The 13,431-nt window shown below is 43.4% G+C and overlaps 2 non-coding genes across 2 annotated transcripts; both read right to left on the reverse strand.

Moving 5' to 3' along the window:
- LOC120272844 lies at positions 1–107 on the reverse strand. Its single transcript, XR_005540379.1, has one exon. It is a non-coding gene; the product is annotated as a small nucleolar RNA R71 (small nucleolar RNA).
- Positions 108–5,968: 5,861 nt separating this feature from the next.
- On the reverse strand, positions 5,969–6,075 carry LOC120272847. Its single transcript, XR_005540382.1, has one exon. It is a non-coding gene; the product is annotated as a small nucleolar RNA R71 (small nucleolar RNA).
- Between the last annotated feature and the right edge of the window lie 7,356 nt (positions 6,076–13,431).

Consider the following 13,431-nt stretch of genomic DNA (forward strand, 5'->3'; position numbering starts at 1 on the left):
AAGCTTCGCAATGAGATTTTATCATTTGTACAGATGTAGTTAGAGTCATTGTTTGAGATATGGGAGCGCCTCAAGGATCTTCTCCGGAGGTGCCCACAGCATGGATTATCCGAATGGATGATTATTTAGACTTTCTACAATGGGTTGAATTCGAGTACAAGGCAATTGTTAGATGCCGATGTAGGAGGTACAATGGGGAGTAAAACCCCAAAATAAGACCGACAGTTAGTGGAAGATATGACCATGAATAATTATCAGTGGAATGCACAGGAAAGGAAAAACGCACCCGTGCTCCATGAAATAGATGCAATAACTTCATTGGCGGCTCAAGTGGAATCATTGAGTAAGAAGTTAGATCTTCTAACTTCAAATAGAGTGGTGACCATGATTACTTGCACCGGGTGTGGTGGAGGACATACTCCCTTCGATTGCCCGATTTCCATTGGTGATGCATCTTCGGTTGAGAAGGTTGATTTTGTGGGTAATGCAATGAGGAATCAAGGGAATCCATATAGCAATACCTATAATCCGGGTTGGAAGAGTCATCCCAATTTCTCGTGGAGCAACCAAGGTCCACAAAAGGCCATGACACCACCGGGTTTCCAACAACAACAAGCACTAAACATGGAGAATCGAGTTTCAGGTTTGGAGACCCGAATGACCGATTTGGAGAAGGCCTTGACTAGGTTTGTGCAATCGTTAGATACAAGGTTTCATTCAGGTGAGGCTACACTTTGCAACCACACCACTTCTTTGCACAATCTTGAAAATCAAGTGGGATAAATTGCGAATTCTCTATCGGAGAAACCACAACGAAGCTTGCCGAGTAATACGGAGACCAATCCTAGAGAGCATGTGAAGACGATCACTTTGAGAAGTGGTCGTGAGGTTGAAGGTAGAATTTCGAGTGAGAAGCCCAATGAACATGCACCTGAGGTCATAAGGGTCGAGGAAGGAACAAGCAAAGAGAAGGAGGTGGCACCCCCACCTTTCAAGCCAAGAATCCCTTATCCCTCTAGATTGAAGAATGACCAAGGGGATGAACAATATAAGAAGTTCCTGAGTTTTTTCAAGCAACTCCACATCAATATTCCTTTTGTTGAGGCATTGGCTCAAATGCCTAAGTATGCAAAATTCTTGAAGAACTTGTTGACTAACAAGAGGAAGTTGGAGGAGAGTGCTTCAGTGATCTTAGATGCTTCTTGCTCAACGGTGTTGCAAACAAATATGCCAAACAAGAAGAAAGATCCGGGAAGCTTCATCATTCCGTGTAACATTAGCAATTTGGGTGAAGAAATGGCATTAGCGGACTCAGCAGCCAGTATCACGTCATGCCATACACCTTCTTTTAGATGCTAGGTTTGGGAGAGCCTAGGCCCACTCGGATGACTTTGCAATTGGTGGACCGAATGGTGAGACATCCGAGGGGCATCATTGAAGACGTGCTTGTCAAGGTGGACAAGTACATTTTTCCGGTTGACTTTGTAGTGTTGGATGTCAATGAGGATGAGGATATACCTTTGATACTTGGGAGGCCGTTCTTGCACACTTCTAAGGCATTAATTAACATGGGCAGCGAGGAGCTCACATTGAGGGTTGGAGATGATAAGCTCACATACCGGCTCGCCAAAGCCATGTGGCATTCTCTCGATTTTGATAATACTTTGTATTTTCTAGACACTACTGATGAGATTATTGATGAATACATGCAGGAAATGTTCAACCCAGATCCAAACGAGGGTTTGTTCGACCAAGAGGTGGACAATAAAGAAGTAATAATGCTTGGTCCAACAGAAGAAGTACCATCTACTCCAGGAATCATGAAGAAGGTGCTTCGGAAGATGAAGAGAGTTAGGAGACACCACCGAAAATGCTCCAAGGCTGTTGGAGATGGCATGATGAAGAGAACAAATTGGATGAACCTTTGCTAGGTGGTCTCAAGCCCGATAATTCACCCTCTACCTTCAAGAGACTTTGCTTTTCATGCTTTCAAGTCATGGGTAAGAGGGCAACCTCCATCAATGAATCCCCGTGAGGTAAGACAAGGTACGTCAATCTTAGTGACGTTAAACAAGCGCTTCTTGGAAGGTAACCTATGTGTTTACTGTTTTCTTAGTTGAGTAGTTTAGTGTTTGCATGAATAAAGTGTTGAGTGTTGGTGTCTTGTTTTTTAGATGGCTTTGCTGTGTTTTATTGTGGGTTTTTAATGTCATCGTGTGTTTTCATGTGGATTTGATGAAGTTTTGGTCGTTTGAGCTAGTTTCTCATGTTTTTCAGTGATATAGTTTGCATAATAGGGCGGGCTCTGAGTATGTAGTCATGTCCAGGAATTTTTTGCAGAGCCTGCAGAGTTTTTAAGTTAGCCAAAGAAAACGCATTGGCGTGAGGAATTTCCTCACGCCCTTGCATTTGTACTGCAAGTTCATCCAGAGAAAGCACAGGGACGTGGACACGCCCCTGTGAGCGACCTTGTGATTTTTGCATACTGACACGTCCGTATATGCGTGTAAACCGCAAGTGCACGGGTGTCGAAGTAATAATCCCATATGAGTGGGTATTGTATCCACAGAGAGTAGGAAATAAAGACACTTAAGTTGTTTCTTAACTAATGTGGAAGATAAATAGTGATATGTGTGACAAAATATGAAATAATGAAAATAAAAGCAACAAGATAGAGAGCACAAGTAAAGGAGAAGGTACGACAATCGATAAAGATAGGGTACTCGGATATTGATCTACCTAGGACAATCGTTTCAAGTGCAAGAACCCTCTATCATACTTCCTAATTGATGCAACAATGAGTCATGGAAATCCTTAATTACATGATCCCAAATCTAAGGTCAACCATGCCTAACTCTATACATGTCCCGGAGGAGAGATTGAATAACCTCTCAACCTCGCACTCGCATAGAATTGCAATGAGCTCTAGAGATTCCAAGTGATAAACCCTATTACTATGTATAGACCTAATCTTTTGGTCCAGGTGGAAGATCCTAGCCACAATTAAGCCCTAGGTGCTAAAATCACTTCAGCGCTTCACTCCGTTACACTCGTAACTAAGCTTCAGCGGAAGGTCATCCCTTAGCCCATTCACTTTACTATTGCCGCAAAGAACTCTTGGAACGTGGAGGTAGGATAGATCATACCGGAAGGGAAAGGGGACGCTCCCTACCTCTCGACTCACCCTCTCAACCCTCTCTAATCTAGCTTTGCCTAACTCTCATGGTGTGTCACTCACTCACAAGAGTTACCAACAAGAACTCTCAACCCTAGTGTCACTCTAGGGGAGTATTCATACAATCAAGTCTCCAAGATTAGAACTCACAAAAAACATCAATTAATTGAAAGCATAATAAAGAGATTCAATAAAATGAATACATCCTAGGGTTCACAAATACCCAAGTACCCACTAGGGGTTTAGCTCTCCATGGAGATAGATACAATCAATGAAATCGAATGTAAAAACAAAGGATCCATAGAAAACCCCCTCGTTAGTCGTGGCGATGGTCTTGTGCAGAGTCCTCTACTCGTCGCAAGGGTCCCTTTGTCCGGCCTAGGATACACCTCGCCGGATCGGTGCCGACGAAAGCTCTACCACTAACCTTCGTCGAAATGACGCACGATGTTGGAGCCGTAGAACCTCTCCAAAACCCTAGCCAATACCTCTCAAAACCCTAGCCGCCACCCTCTCTTAAGATGGGAAAAGATGGAGAAAAGAATGCTAAAATCGGGGTTGAAATCGGCTTTTAAAGGGCTGGAATCGGGAATCCACATGTCCATGTGGCCGCCTGATAAGTGTCTAAATGTAGGTGTTTTCATATATGTATCGTATGCACTTTGCATGTATTTTGTGAGGTTTGATGCCCGTTTCGCGCTTAATATTCTATTATTTGCTTTGTAGGGCATATGGAAGCCATGGAGAACAAGAAGATATCATTTTGGCAATAAGAGAAGAAAACAGGAATTTCATACTACCCCCATACTACCCAAGTATGGGGGGCGTATGCATCGTAGAGCAGGGATTGAGTTGGTGTTACTGTCCGATTTCCATACTACCCAGATATACGGGGCCGTATGGAGGCCGTATGCACCCCGTCCGGAACGCGAATCTAGGGTTTCGTAGTGCTATACGACCCCTCATACGACCCCCTATACTGCCCGTATGCCCTCGGGGGTATATATACTCACTTTTAGGGCTGATTAAAGAACTTTTGGTTGGCCGACTTTTGGGGAGATCATTTGGGAGATTTTTGGGCGACCTTTGGGGAGGAGAAGAAGGGCAAGAAAGCTAGAAGATCATTCAAGCCCAAGGTCCAAGGCTCTCAAGGCAAGAAGGCAACATCATTCAAAGGGGAGATCGATCACGACTTGAAGGAAGGAGAACCTGCGGCTAGAGGAAGCGTCATTCGGCATTCCTTTGGCGGGGAAGCGTCATTCGGCATATTCTCGCCTCATCCTTCACCATTTCATCTAGGGAGTGTCATACTATGTCTTTTGTTTCATGTTTTGCTTGATTGTATGCTTTGTTATGAGATGATGACACACTAGACCCCCCAAGGCCACCGGGTGTTGGTGACCCTTGGGGGTTTTATCATGTATTTTTGGATGATTACTTGTTAATTCTATGCTTGGGTATTTTTTTGAGATCTAATCCATTGTTTTTCATGCTAAGTGTTACACCAAGGAGAAATCCGTAGCTCTTTTATGAATGATGCATGTAGATGTGACTTGCTCGCATGTATTAGGTCATGAATGGATTAGAAGGGGGATACTTGTATCATCACGCGAGAAATTGGGTGTTTGGTAGCCCTCCATGTAGGTTTAATCCGAAGAAGAGTAGGTTTATTCCTAAGCGAGATTTCCTTGTACTTAATGCAATCGTAGGGAATGTAGATTTGGAAGAAATTCCTATCTATGTTCAGTATGGGATTAGGGTTCAATCGCCGAGAAATTGGGGTTGTTCTAATCTTGGAATCTCATGGTCCAATTTACCCTTGCATCTTTAAATCATCATCCATGTTGCATGATAACCCCTCAAGGGGATCCACATCCATAGGCCTTTGCACTTCATTGATTCTCTTGCTTGCTTATTGCTTGATCTCTCTAATTTGCTAGCAAATCTTGTGTTTAGTTTTATTTGTTTTTAGTAGATTAAACCCATCACTTAAGATCTTAGGCTAGATAATAGCTCGAGAAGGAGTAATAGGAGATCCTTAGCCCCGTGGAATACGATCCTCGTGTCTTTGCTCGAGGTATTACTTGGCGATCCCGTACACTTGCGGGGAAGCGACCAAGTTTTTGGCGCCGTTGCCGGGGACCTTAAGGAATTCTAGGAAACTTTTAGATTATTACTCTAGCCATTTCATTCTTTACTCATTTTTATCGTTATTTTTTTCTTTTTCCTTCGATCTTAACTTTCTATCATCTTTCTTGGTTTTACAAGGTACTGTGCATGACACGCTCAAATCCATCGACATTGATTACACCGGATAGTGAAATTGAAAGAACTTTGCATCGGAGATTGAGAGAAGTTGGTGAAGGTTCAGGTACACAAAACATTGAAATTGAGGATAGAGAGTCTTCAATCATGGCCGAAGAGCGTCGCACTCTATCCGAATATGAAAGACCCCAATTCACGGGTGATGAGTTTAGTGTTCAAGCACCATCCGTGGCATCCAACAATTTTGAAATTAAAGCTAGTACAATCGGCATGGTCCAGAACTCGGTTCAATTCAATGGTCTCGCGAATGAAGATGCACATGACCACCTTTCCCGGTTCCTCCAAATTTGCTCTACATTCAAGATTAATGGGGTGTCCGATGATGCTATCCGTTTGAGGCTATTTCCCTTCAGTTTGAGAGACGGGGCATATCGTTGGCTTACATCATTATCTCCGGGATCTATTAAAACATGGAAGGATATGGTTGAGAAATTCCTTGGGAGATACTTTCCGCCAAGCAAAGCGGCGAAGTTGAGGCAAGAAATTTCAGCCTTTAAACAAGGGGAGTCCGAGACATTGTTTGAAGCTTATGAAAGATTCAAGGATCTCCTTAGAAGGTGCCCCCATCATGGTTTTGCCTCATGGATGCGAGTACAAATCATTTACAATGGGCTGAATTATGCTACTCGCCAACTCATCGATGCCGCAGCTGGTGGGTCCCTTAGCAATAAGTATCCCGATGAGGCCGAGCAATTACTTGAGTCTATGGCGAGCAATGAATCACATTGGGCCTCAAGAGGATCTACACAAAAGACTGCTGGGCTTTATGAAGTTAGTAGCAATGATGCCTTGGCCGCGAAGGTTGATGTGTTGACTCGAAAGCTTGATCTTCTTATGGGCAGTAGTTCGAGGTCAGAATCAGTGATGAATTGTAATACTTGTGGTGGTGGGCATGATGTAGCCTAATGTCCAATTGCCAGCTCCTCTGTTGCTTGCATTGAGAATGTTGACTACATTGGGGGGCAACGCAATCAAGGGAACCCATATAGTTCAACTTACAATCCGGGTTGGAAGAGCCACCCAAATTTTTCATGGAACCAAGGCCAACAACAACAAAGAGGTGCACCACCTCAAGGATCTCAATTTCAACAACCGGCCATTGAGAAGAAGTTTTCCACTGAAGAGATCCTTGCCAAGTTCATGCTCAGTACCAATGACAGGTTCAATAATCTAACTAGTAGCATGGATGCACAATTTGGCAAGGTGAATGCTCAACTCACTCAGCACGCCGAACAGTTTAGTGAGATAGGTTCTATTTTGAGAAACCTCCAAGCTTCGGTGAAGTCACTTGAGTATCGAGTAGGGGAACTCACGAAGGCAAATTCTGAACGTCCCCTAGGGTGTCTTCCGAGTAACACGGAAGAAAATCCAAGGGAGCACTTGAAGGCCATTGCTCTTAGAAGTGGGAAGCAAGTGGAGACAAGGGTCGAAGTTGACCCAAGTGTCAAGAAAAGTGGGGTAGCCTCCGGGGAAGACCCCAAGCTAGTTGAAGAAAACAGTGAAGACAAAAATCTGGGCATAAATGACAAGTTCCAACACCAAGGACCAACAAAATCATCCGAGTATAAGCCTCCAATCCCTTATCCAACCAGATTGAAGCATGAGAAGGAGGATGTTCACTTCAGAAAATTCATGAGCATCTTCAAACAACTCCATTTGAACATCCCGATAGTTGAAGCGTTGACCCAAATGCCAAAATATGCCAAGTTTTTAAAAGAGCTCCTCACGAACAAGAGAAAGTTGGAGGAAGAGGGCACAGTTGCACTTACGGGGAATTGCTCGGCCATTCTCGAAAAGAAGCTCCCACAAAAGTTGAAAGATCCGGGAAGCTTCATTATCCCGTGCTTGCTTGAAGGTGGAATCCAAGAAAATGCTCTAGCGGACTCGGGGGCTAGCATAAACGTCATGCCCTACACCATGTATTTGAAACTTGCTTGGATGAATTAAGACCCACGAGGATGACCTTACAGTTGGCAGATCGATTAACAAGAAAACCTCGTGGGATTGTCGAAGATGTGATTGTGCGAGTGGATAAATTTGTTTTTTTCCGTGGACTTTGTCATCATGGACATAGATGAAGATGTGGAGATACCACTAATTCTTGGCCGACCATTCCTCAAAGCACCTCGGGTGCCTTAATTGACTTGAAAGGAGGGAAGTTGACGTTAAGAGTCGGAGAAGAGGAAGTGGTGTACACTTTGCCAGCTGCCATGAAACATTCTTTAGATCATGATGACACACTTTATTTCGTTGATGAAACCCGATAGGTTGATTTCGATTGTGTGCGTGAGGTGCTCTCTTTAAATCCTTTGGATGAATATTTGGGGGAGTTGGAGAACGAAGAAGAAGAAGAACCTCATCGTCATCCTCCAATTCACAATTTGAAGCCACCAAAAGAGAGGGTATCCTGTACTAATGCTAAAGAAAAAGAAAAAAAAGAATCATTTATGAAGAAAATGTGGAGGGAGATCCATGGGAGAAAAAAGAAAGGTAACAAGCTTCATCCTCCCACATCTCAAGGAGGAAAGGTAAATTTTTCACCCCTCTCCACTCATGAACAATTCGAGGTATTTTCAATGTTGTCATTCAATCTACCAGGAAGAAGCAACACTACAAGGGAAACCAGGGGTGGCTTCAAATTGTTTGAACCCCCATGAGGTAAGGAACAAGGTACGTCAGGCTCGTGACGTTAAACAAGCGCTTCTTGGGAGGCAACCCAAGCATTCGGGGGCATTTGTTTGCATTTTCCGTATTTTTTTAGTTCTTAGTTCATTTCAATTTTCGTATTTCTTAGACTTGTTTGTTTTTGAATAAGTTCATGCTCATACACTTGGCACATTTCTCTCATCATTTTTATTGTGGTATATTTGTGAAACCTCTTGAGACACACATGTGTAGGTGTTAATTCATGTGCTAGATCGTCGTTTTATTCATTTTAGTCGTTTTTGGAGAAGTCGTCAAGCTTTCTTTTTTCATTTTTACATCATTTGAGGCAGGTTTTCATGGATTTGATTGGCATTTAAAGGTTTACGGCCATACTGGGTCATATGGAGGCCGTCTGAGCTGACCACAGAGCCGATCCGGATGGCTCTGTGCTCACTCAGACGGCCCCCATACGGTCCCGTATGGGGGCCGTCCCGAGTCGGTCGGATGTATCGGCCGAGGGAGCTCCCTCATCAGACGGCCCCCCATACGGCCCAAGATGGGGGCCGTATGGTGGCGGGACTCCCCTTAAAGGCCTCTCATTCTCTCTCTCTCTTCCACCTCTCATTTCTCTTCAACTCCACCGAAATTTTTCTCTCCTTTTCTCTCTCGATTCTTGGCCGAATCTCTTCATTTTTTTCTTCCAAAAAAACTTCTTCCAATCCATTGGAGACTTCGATCTAGTGATCTTACCCGAGTTTAAAAGCTTGTTTTTCTCAAGGTTTCGTCGGTATGCTTTTTTTCAATACCCTAGTTTTTATTCTTTTCCATTTTTTTGGGCATTCTTGAGACTTTTGCATGGAATTTCTTTTAGCAATTTGCTTTGGTTTGGTTGATGTGAATGTTGTGAATGAATTTTCATTCAAATTTATGTACAAATTTTTTTCGATTCCATGATTATAGGGGAGACTCTTGCCGTGTGAATAGTGACCATACGGCCCCCATACGGCCGTATGGTCCCAAACAACCAATTTTTCATTAGTCTCCTCTATCTCTACCATGTTATTTTGAGTTATCTTGTCTCCCTTTGAGCTTGATCAAAGTTTTTTTCTTCATTGTAGGGATGCCTAACACTAAAAAGACTCGCCTCCAAGCGCCCAAGAACTACCGAGCTATCCCCTACACTCGATGAACCCGCTCTTCAAATTGTCCCACCATCGAGAGAGATATGATAGATTGAAGACAAAACCATTCGGGACTTTGTGCTATCTTGATTGGGAACTTGTGGACAACCTTGGATTTGCAAGTCAAGTACGGGATTGGCTCTCACACAATTGTTGGGATAAACTCTTTGCCATTAACGAGCCAACCTTCCGCAATTAACCTTGGAGGTCTTGAGTACATTTGAGGCGCGACAAGATGGACAATCCGTATGGAATAAGAAACTTGTCACCATCCGCTTTTCAAGCTTTTTTTGGAAGGAAGCGACTATGCATCATTTGGACTTTGCCAAGTACTTGGGATTATATGATGATGATTTTATCAAATCCATGCCCGCAAACGTCTTAAGCTTGATTTCCCGAGTGAGGTGGGTAGGAGCAACTATTGGGCAACTTTGGCGGGTGAAGATACGACTCGAAAGGCCCTCACGCATGATCGACCCGCACATAGATTCATTCATGCCTTGATTGCCCGCTCTCTTTGGGGCCGGACTCGATAGCAAGGGGTGGTCACCCAATCCGATCTCTTTACGATGTATGGCATCTTTGAGAGGCACCCCTACTCACCTTGGCTACATTGTCGCTGATGCATTCCTTCACCGTGGCTCGTATACTCGATTGGGAGCTATCTTTATTGGGCCCTATGTGACCGGATTGATCCGTGGCATGGGTCCGCTTTGAGCGACGCGAGGTATGACTGCTGTAGGAGGTACGGCACCCCTCGGGAAGGCACACATACAGGGCGATTGGCTTGGTGGTTGCCGAGCGCATGAGGGGCAGGCCCCCACAGCGACTAAGCCACCGGTGAGTCCAACAAGAACCGAGCAGAGCACACAGAGTCGAGCCCCGAGGTCGCACTGCTCCTACCCCCGGTACTACTTCATTACCTGGCTTCGACATGAGACTGAGGGGGATTGAGGGAGAGATTCAGGGCGTGCGTCAGGAGCAGCGCGAGATCCGTGACCAGCTTCACCAGGTCCTTGAGGGACAGCGTCGACTCGAGGCAGATTTTCACCGTTTCATTACCTCATACTATGGTTCTGCCTCGCATACTCCTTCTGCCACCATGCCACCACCACCAGCACCGGATTGTGATGAGTAGCGGCTCGTTTGAGCATGGATACTTTTTATCTACTTTACTTTATTTTGTTGTGTATTATGTTTGTGTTTTGTTGAGTTGGCATGGATCTTTTCCTCCCAACTCTTGGTGTTGAACTTTATTTTGTTTTCATCTATGTATTTTGTTGACTTTTCCCTAGTCTCTCCCTTGTGTTTGTATGTGTGAATTTTCGTGGAATGATGATGTCCCCTTTTTGCCTTGCAGGGCATTGAGGGAATTTGGTGAGCTTTCCTAGTTTTTAATGGAGGTCAGACGAGACATGTGTTGCTCACCACACCTTTTGTCGAGTCATACCTCACGACGAACACAAGATAAACCGGGGAAGTTTTGTTTTTCACCCTCCTCAATTATTTTTCATTGCTCCATCTTGCATGTTTTTTTCATGATTAGTGTACATTGAGGGCAATGTACAACACTAAGTGTGGGGATGGGTGCATTTTCATGTTTTAGGAACATTGTTTACATGCTAGTGTTACCAATGATGGCTTTTATTCATTCTTGTAAGATTCTTTTTAGCTTGGACTAATGATGGATGTGAGTTACTTGTTTTTTTATGCTTTATTGAATCTCGCTTTCACCCCATAGTATTGTCTTGTGCATCTGAATTTTTTTGTCGATGCCCGGAATAGCCAATGTGACTACTCTAACTCTCTTGTATGCTTAACACACTACTTTGAGTACTTGGCCTTAGAACACTAAGTTCTATCCTTCAATGTTTTTCTTAAGAACTTCTAAGTCTTGTTGAGCTAATCCGAGTTTTTGTGGCATGTAGTGTACTCTGAAGATGTGATCTAGGGTGAGAGTGAAAGTGACAAAAAAAAAGAAAAAGAAGAAAAATGAGTCTATGTCAAGTATTCCTCCGCTAATGAAGCATGAATGCGCTCTATGTAGACCTGAATCGAGTAGTTGGGTGGCTCTTGTGCCTAACCAAAGCATGTGCATCCTCTAGAAAGATTTTTAAAATGATTTTTGATGCAGTCTACGTTAGTCGGACTCGATGTTGAATATTGAGTTGAAAATAAAAAAACCCTAGTGATCTTTTTTTGAGTACCTACCAAAGGTTTTTGAAAAGAAAAAAAGGATTTAGTTTCAAGTTATAGAATTAGAAGGATCTTACTTGGCCATTGAAGTAGCACTTAGTAGTTTAAGACTTAGTATTCTTTGTATGTGGAGTGATTAGCATCTAGAGTCCGTCTTGATTGAAGTCCTTGAGCTAGACCCGGATCAGGGGCAAATGAGATAAAGGATTCACTTACACGCACATACATATTAGGGGTGAGACAGGATATTTTTTTATTATGCTTAATGACTATAACTCAACATCTATGTTTCATTGTCCTTTGCTTTTTGGAATCTTATATTTGCTTGAGCTGAGGTATTGCATTTAGCCACTTCTCGTCTCTTTGTTTTTTTCATGAGTTGTTTGCTTTGGGGACAAGCAACGCTTAAGTGTGGGGATGTTTGATAAGTGTCTAAATGTAGGTGTTTTTCATATATGTATCGTATGCACTTTGCATGTATTTTTGTGAGGTTTGATGCCCGTTTCACGCTTAATCGCTCTATTATTTGCTTTGTAGGGCATATGGAAGCCATGGAGAACAAGAAGATATCATTTTTGGCAATAAGAGAAGAAAAAGTGAATTTTCATACTACCCCCATACTACCCAAGATGAGGGGCCGTATGCAATCATGAAAAGCGGATTGAGTTGGTGTTCTGTCCGATTTCCATACTACTCCAAAGATACGGGGCCGTATGGAGGCCATATGCACCCCGTCCCGGAACGCGAATCTAGGGTTTCGTAGTGCTATACGACTCCCCATACGACCCCCTATACGGCCCGTATGCCTCTGGGGGTATATATACTCACTTTTAGGGCTGATTAAAGAACTTTTTGGTTGGCCGACTTTTGGGGAGATCATTTGGGAGATTTTTGGGCGACCTTGGGGAGGAGAAGAAGGGCAAGAAAGCTAGAAGATCATTCAAGCCCAAGGTCCAAGGCTCTCAAGGCAAGAAGGCAACATCATTCAAAGGGGAGATCGATCACGACTTGAAGGAAGGAGAACGCTGGCTAGAGGAAGCGTCATTCGGCATTCCTTTGGCGGGGAAAGCGTCATTCGGCATATTCTCGCCTCATCCTTCACCATTTCATCTAGGGAGTGTCATACTATGTCTTTGTTTCATGTTTTTGCTTGATTGTATGCTTTTGTTATGAGATGATGACACACTAGACCCCCAAGGCCACGGGTGTTGGTGAACCTTGGGGGGTTTTATCATGTATTTTTGGATGATTACTTGTTAATTCTATGCTTGGGTATTTTTTTGAGATCTAATCCATTGTTTTCATGCTAAGTGTTACACCAAGGAGAAATCCGTAGCTCTTTTTATGAATGATGCATGTAGATGTGACTTGCTCGCATGTATTAGGTCATGAATGGATTAGAAGGGGGATACTTGTATCATCACGCTGAGAAATTGGGTGTTTGGTAGCCCTCCATGTAGGTTTAATCCGAAGAAGAGTAGGTTTATTCCTAAGCGAGATTTCCTTGTACTTAATGCAATCGTAGGAATGTAGATTTGGAAGAAATTCCTATCTATGTTCGTATGGGATTAGGGTTCAATCGCCGAGAAATTGGGGTTGTTCTAATCTTGGAATCTCATGGTCCAATTTACCCTTGCATCTTTAAATCATCATCCATGTTGCATGATAACCCCTCAAGGGGATCCACATTCATAGGCCTTTGCACTTCATTGATTCTCTTGCTTGCTTATTGCTTGATCTCTCTAATTTGCTAGCAAATCTTGTGTTTAGTTTTATTTGTTTTTAGTAGAGTAAACCCATCACTTAAGATCTTAGGCTAGATAATAGCTCGAGAAGGAGTAATAGGAGATCCTTAGCCCCGTGGAATACGATCCTCGTGTCTTTGCTCGAGGTATTACTTGGCGATCC

The sequence above is a fragment of the Dioscorea cayenensis genome, chromosome 11 (assembly GCF_009730915.1).
Source record: "Dioscorea cayenensis subsp. rotundata cultivar TDr96_F1 chromosome 11, TDr96_F1_v2_PseudoChromosome.rev07_lg8_w22 25.fasta, whole genome shotgun sequence".
NCBI classification, from domain to species: Eukaryota; Viridiplantae; Streptophyta; class Magnoliopsida; order Dioscoreales; family Dioscoreaceae; genus Dioscorea; species Dioscorea cayenensis.